This window comes from Periplaneta americana, chromosome 6 (assembly GCF_040183065.1).
Source record: "Periplaneta americana isolate PAMFEO1 chromosome 6, P.americana_PAMFEO1_priV1, whole genome shotgun sequence".
NCBI classification, from domain to species: domain Eukaryota; kingdom Metazoa; phylum Arthropoda; class Insecta; order Blattodea; family Blattidae; genus Periplaneta; species Periplaneta americana.
In genome coordinates, this window is record NC_091122.1 from 9201801 (window position 1) to 9209385 (window position 7585).

Genomic DNA, 7585 nt, shown 5'->3' on the forward strand with positions numbered 1-7585 from the left:
TAATATATTGGGTGTTCCATTTAAAATAAGAGAGTTGGAGTTACTTCCGGTTAAACCGGAAGTAGAAAAAACTAGGTAATACCAGTATTGAGTTCTTAGCATATGGTTATCCTCACATACCAAGTTTCATGACATTGAACCGTATGCTTCAAAAGTTATTTAGGGGGTGCGTTTATTATTTTAATATTTGATACACTTTTCTCTTTCCTTGACTTAGTAATACTGAATTTGTATAAAAGTATCAAGTGTGGGTAATTTTTAGAAAAGCTCTTAAGGTATGTATTAACGTTTTGGAGGAAAATCTACATTTTTTAACAAACCTTTTTAAGATATTTATCAGACAACATATGAAAGTAGACTAACATAACCATATATCAGAAACTTCAATTTCACTTTTTGATTCCTTAAAAAAAAAAAAAAAATGATTAATTAAAAATTATTCTATTTCTTCAAAATGCCATATATTTTCTAAAAATTACTCAATTTTGAAATTTCTTTCACTGAGTTATTGCTGTTTATGCGTACAATGCTCTGTACTAGAATTTTGCAGCTAACATTATTACAAAGAAAATTTTAGTCGAAAAAAACGCCATTTCAAACGTTAATACATACCTTAAAGAGTACTATTCAAAAACTCACTGAAGATGGCCAATAACAAGCTGAAACTAGTTAACCAGGTACTGTAATATAATACATATTCCTAAATGGTTTAATTTTATATTAAAAAAAAAGATTCAAGACATTGACTGTTCAGATATTATTTTTGTGCGAGATCATGCGTATTTGCTTGTTTTCCGCACAGAACCAATACGCGGTAAGTGTGAAATACCACATTCAGTATTCCCAACGTAACACACATAACAATTTCCCTCTCCTTACCGCTTAAGCGCGACATTCATTTTACTGCTTTAGGCTTTTAACATATTATTTTTAGAGACATTTAACATAGTAATAATTATAAATTGGAAACTTACCACTGCAATTTCACCTAAATTGCACTGTTAATTATTGTTTTTAAATATTTGCAAAAATTAAGTAAAGTCTACTACTCCACGAAAGCTATTGTATTCCTGATACAAGTAACATTAAGGAAGACGTGAAAAAATCAATAAGATTCCAGATGCCGATGTTATTACTGCAATATGTTATATAAATAATATTGTTAAAATATTAAAATGAAAAATAAAATCATTACATAACCTTACCGTTTGTTTTAAGTTCGCATTTATAGACTGGGGGGAAAAAAAAGACAGACGTATATCACGGCCTGCTGGAATATAGTAAACACAGAAAACATTGTAAAGCAACAATGTTGAAGATAGATATTTTTGTTTTGCAAATTTGCAGTCATCGAACAGAAACCAAGATGGAGATTTCATTGCAACTAATTAGAAATTCGTCTTTCAGGTATGTAATAAACGATCTTCGCACAAAATAATGTACGATACACGAGCGGTATGTTTGTTTTCATGTTCTCGGAAATTAAAAAAGCTCAACTACGTTTCGCTTTTTCAATCTTTTCCTCGAACATGAAAACGTCAACATACCGCTCTTGTAACGTATATTACTATTACCTATCTGCTTGTATAGCAATCAGCCATTTCTCTCGGGCCATTACTGCAATAGAGCGCTGCAAACATTGAGAAAAAGACTTTTTTTTCCTGCTTATCGGTGCTTCAGCAAAAGAAAAGTGTAATAAAAGTTTTGTTATATTTAATATGTAGAATCACATCTTAAAGTTTGGTGCAGAGGTTACCATCCACTCTGTATATGCAAATACCCACCACAGTGACTCTGTACTGAGCGCTGGACTTACAAGTTAGGAGGTCTGGATCAGCGTCCTGCAATGTTCGAACATAAGAGAGGCAACCAAGACATTACAAACTACATCTTATTTCACGTGAAAAACTAATCGCAAGATCTACACTAAAATTCTTAAGCAGTTAAAACACAAAGGGATGGGAGTGGAGGACAGCGAATATTTTTATAATAAGGTGGAACACGACAGGCCTCTTTCTGCGGAGCGAACATGGGCGAATATCGAACTTCGCCATACTCGACAAACTTCAACCGAACATAGTGCTTGTAATGTACGACACTAGTTTGCATTCAAAATCATGAATTTGTAACTTGTGTTGTGCAAGCATGTGGCCCAAGGGTTTACTCTGGGTACTCCAGTTCCTCTGTGCATCTAAACAGTTCTCCATCATCATTCATTACGAATGTAATGTGGGGGGAGGGGGAAGCAAACATAATAACTTGTAATAAAATTTAAGAGGTCTGCCCTATCTCTCAATATGTATAGCCCAGTTCACAGCAAATTGATAGCAAGTGTAAATTTGTTTGTATACAAGAAGATTCTGCAAATAAAAATAAAGTTCAAAACAATAAATATAGGTCATCCACTTAATTACTTACTGGCTTTTAAGGAACCTGTAGGTTCATTGCCGCCCTCACATAAGCCCGCCATTGGTCCCTATCCTGAGCAAGATTAATCCAGTCTCTACCATCATATCCTACCTCCCTCAAATCCATTTTAATATTATCTTCCCATCTACGTCTCGGCCTCCCCAAAGGTCTTTTTCCCTCCGGCCTCCCAACTAACACTCTACATGCATTTCTGGATTCGCCCATACGTGCTACATGTCCTGCCCATCTCAAATGTCTGGATTTTATGTCCCTAATTATGTCAGGTGAAGAATACAATGCGTGCAGTTCTGTGTTGTGTAACTTTCTCCATTCTCCTGTAACTTCATCCCTCTTAGCCCCAAATATTTTCCTAAGAACCTTATTCTCAAACACCCTTAATCTCTGTTCCTCTCTCAAAGTAAGAGTCCAAGTTTCACAACCATACAGAACAACCGGTAATATAACTGTTTTATAAATTCTAACTTTCAGACTTTTTGACAGAAGACTAGATGACAAAAGCTTCTCAACCGAATAATAACAGGCATTTCCCATATTTATTCTACGTTTAATTTCCTCCCGAGTGTCATTTAGATTTGTTACTGTTGCTCCAAGATATTTGAATTTTTCCACCTCTTCGAAGGATAAAAAAGGACTAACAACCCATCACCGTAAAAAAACAGCTTGTTACGAGACCTAACAGTAAGGTCATCCACTATCTTGTGAAAAATGCATGGGTTGCACCATAGCTTATGTAAGAACGTTGTGGTGGGGGTAAGGAAGCTAGCTACCTGCGAGTGGAAATGTAGCAAGGGAGAGAAGCTTTCTTTCCCTTATGCACAGCTAGATTTCACGAGATAATAAATGACCTATAAAGAAATCTTACACTGAAAATTTACTCGTATTTAAGCTGAGGATTACTGCAAACTAAGGAATCAACAAACAAGATTATCAAGATTAGGATAAAAATACGGCAAACAAATATATCAGAATGAGTACAGAAGATGGAATAAATGGGAAGGTCCTACTTGCTGAGGAGAATAAATGTAGAATAAGTTTAAACTTATACTACAGGAGAAAAAGGTTAATTAATAATAATTCACAAACCTGCAACAAAGAAACCTTTTTGAAAATTTTAGCTGTCCTTTAAGTAATGTTTGTGTGTTGAACAGAATGATTCTTAAAATTCCACATCACGTATAATTTTTCTTCTTCTTTACAAAATTGAAATTAATGGCTGTATGGTATTAATATACAAAATTGGGATCTAACAGTTTACAGCATTTATACAACAGTGCTCCTAGTGGCGACTGTTTGTATTAATAACTTGATAGCAGTCACTGCAAACAAGGTCTACAATCTAGAGCCTCTAATTTCAGATTACAGTGAGTTGTGAAATATGGCTAGCTTTGGTTGCATGAACTTCTCAGACAAATTTTGTTATATCTGCTGAACTTCCAACCAAAAATTTGGAAATATGATACGTGATAGAGAAAACCTGAGCTCAGTTTTGGATTCAGCACTCCAAAGAACAGTTTTTTTTTTTTTTTTTTTTTTTTTTTTTTTTTTTTTTTTTTTTTTTCGGAATATGTATGGTAAGACTTTCCTGTGTTAAATTTTAACGTACCTCGTTTACATGTTTCGACCTATTTATGGGTCATCTTCAGAACTGGTCGTTGTTGGTCTTGGCGCCACTTGTTCTGTTTCCTGTGAGGGTGTGTTCCTGTGGTATAGTGTAGAGTCAAAGAGTGTGTGTGTTTTAAAGTTGTGTGTTGAGAATTTCGTTGGGGTGTGTTTTTGTGTGTCTGTATAGTTTTTTTTTAGTTGGTTATTTAACGATGCTGTATCAACTACTAGGTTATTTAGCGTCGATGAGATTGGTAATAGTGAGATGATATTTGGCGAGATGAGGCCGAGGATTCGCCAGAGATTACCTGGCATTCACATTACGGTTGGGGAAAACTTCGGAAAAAACCCAATCAGGTAATCAACCCAAGCGGGGATTGAACCCACGCCAAAGAACAGTGAATTTACCATGAAGATTTTCTTCTTCTTCTTCTTCTTCTGCACTTCACGGTATAGGCAAGATGCCTGTTCCGTCCTCACAGCATATCTGAAGATTTTATGAAGCTTAATTTTGCAGGCCTGTGTGACAATTAATTAAATGCTCAGAACATTGAAATTTCTTAATTTGCTTTCTAATATACCAGCAAAAATCTGTGAAGTTATTAACACTTATATCTGAAATGTTGATATCTCTGCAGTTCATAATGGGCTGCAAGTTCAAAGTTGAATCCTCTTCTGTATACAGAATACATTTTGGTGATGTATAAATTCCAATTCTGAAGATATGCGCTGGTCTTGTCCAGTTACTAGTCTGAAGATAGCCACTGTTGTTCTTCTTGGAAAATTAGGAATCAAATTTTTATTTCCTAAAAATTTCGCAACAAGAAAAATAAAACCGGAAAGAAGTGATATATATTCACTGAGTGGCATTTGAGACAGCACACACTGTTCCAACCAAACTGAAGAAATGGATGAAAAACAAACTCCATGGAAATTTTGGTTAGTAACTTTTTATTCAGATAACCACAATTTCTCACAACACTTTCCCGATGATTTCTTTCAACAGGAAGTCCATTCATAACGTCACTATTTACAACTTGCATTCCACTTTTTTGCAGATGACTAATCATGTGAATATCACACACAAAAACTGCAATTTTGCAGAATTTACATACTTCCTGGCACATTCGAGTTTCAACCGTTTTAATATATTAAAAAGGTACTGTAAATATCAATAAATACTGAAAACAGTCATTAACTTTCCAAACACTGGTAGTCACAGTTTTCGCAAATCTGTTAGGCACCGGAGAATCGACAGAAGTAGGCCGGCTATACACCGTTATAAAAACATATAAAATATTTATAATACATTAAATACTACCAAAAAATAAACCCTTTTAGTATTTACGACTCCATTCACACACAACATTCATTCACCATACACTAAAATGTTAAATAAAAAATTAGGTAATAATAAAAATTAACTTACTGTCAAAATGTCTGATGTAACAACTTAAGCATTTTCTTGGAAGTAATTCAATATGGCACAAAACCAAGCTTTAGTCGAGATTTCCAGTAAAAAAACTCTGTTCATACTAGACCCAAGTGCACGAATAAAGCCAAAAGCTTTGGGATGTGTGGTACCGAAGTTTGTGATCATGTGATTTATAGTCCATTAGCCTGATTCAACCAAAGCTGTTGTTTCATCTATGTGGATGTTAAAACTTAACTTTCAGTATTTTAGTGTCACGTGCTGTAGGTATTGTTTTACTCCATTTAATGTAAAACAAAAAATCTTTGTAGAAATGGCACACAACTTATACCAGTACTTTCTGCTAGAAATGTAGAACAGTGCTAACACCAAGTTGACGAGAACTGTTGGAGACCGCAATTAGGTGGCCAAGACTTGTCAAATCAGACTCCAAACTAAACACAGAGTAACAGATCAAAAGAGTCTTTTATTCAGACAAGTGGAGTGTGATATTTCATTCACCAAGCATCAATGATGCAAAAGGTAGCTGATGTTAATATCAGGGCTATTCCATCTCAAATCGACTGAAATATAGAGAAAATTGACCTTGCAATTTTTAAATACAAATTTTTAAATACAATGAAACTTTTTTTGTACGTAGAGAACTGTGAAACAATGCTTTGTGCAAAGTTTGAGGCATCAGAACTTCATAGTGTTTAAATTAAAAATATTTAAAATTTTTCGTATTTTCATAAAATTAGCAACTTTAAACTGTTGTGGCTCCGAAACCCTTTCACCCAATGATCAAAATCATGGTTTATTTTGATGCTGAGAAATTAAAGTTTATATTGACATATAAACAGATTTTCTTACTTTTTATGGAAATGGAGAAATTTAGATTTTTCTTCATTAAGACGCCTTTGACCAAGAAAAAATATTTTTAAAATATATGGTTAGATTCCGCATCGAAAGTACAAATAAACACATATTTTTTACTGGTGTACCATTGATAAGAAAGTATTGAAAATAAATAGTACGTGCGTGAAGTAACCAGCTGACTGTGAGACAGGAGCTAGCCGAGACAAGCAAGGCCAGGAGACAAACACGTGATGTTTCGTCTAGTAGCGCATAGCTGGGCTAGCTTTATCACAAGTTTTCATAAACACAGGAGTTAAATGACGCCCAACGCTCGCTTATCTTCAGCTCTCGGCCAGTGCGTGCGGTACTGCACCGTTCAAGTCCAGGCGTGTGAAAATAACCTATTTAATACCCTCGAAACTTATTGCCGAGCCACTAAGCAAACAATGCTGAATCCCTCTTAATAATGCAAGGTTTTTTCTCAATATTTTTTTACATTTTTACAAATTGGCAAAAATCCTAAAAGTAAGTAAAATCAGATTATCTGTCTCTCTGTACACAATAAAAATAAGGATTACTTCTTAACATAACCTACCAAATGTCAGCTTCAAAATGAGCTCCCGTTCAATGTTCTGCAGTAAATGGTTCCAGAGTTCTGAGCGTTGAAAGAGGCTTGTTTTTATAAAATATGCTAAATTTATCGCTCAATAGTACGAAAACCATTTGACTTTCGATAGTATATTTTTGAAAATGCAATTGTATAAATAGGGAAAAAATTAGAGTATTAAAAAAATGCGAGGTTTTTTACTGATCAATTTCATATGGAATAGCCCATCAGTTTTAGCAGAAAACTTATGTATACATCACAAGTCTGGAAACAGTAATGGTTTCTCTTCTATGTGCAGGTTTTTGTCTTCGTTTGTGCAGTTGGGTGAAGCTTCAACAAGGGGAAACTACCATAAACAAATGACGGAAGAATAATTCATGAAACATTTGCTAAAATTCTACAAGTATAATTAAAAGCAGTACGGAAAACTACTGCCGTGTAGACAATAAGTATGAAAAATTCTAGGACTCTTAACAGTGTCTGAGAGATCTACAAGTTAACATCATTATGCATTGATCACTTTTTTCTTAACTACTTTTCATCTCTGCACAAGACAGAGACTATAGTGGAGTGATGCGGCCCCTAATACGGCCACCGTTATCACTAGAAAGTACCTCAGATCCAGTTCTGGAGGTTACCTCATGCACGGCATGTAAGCTACACAGTTTTAATTACAC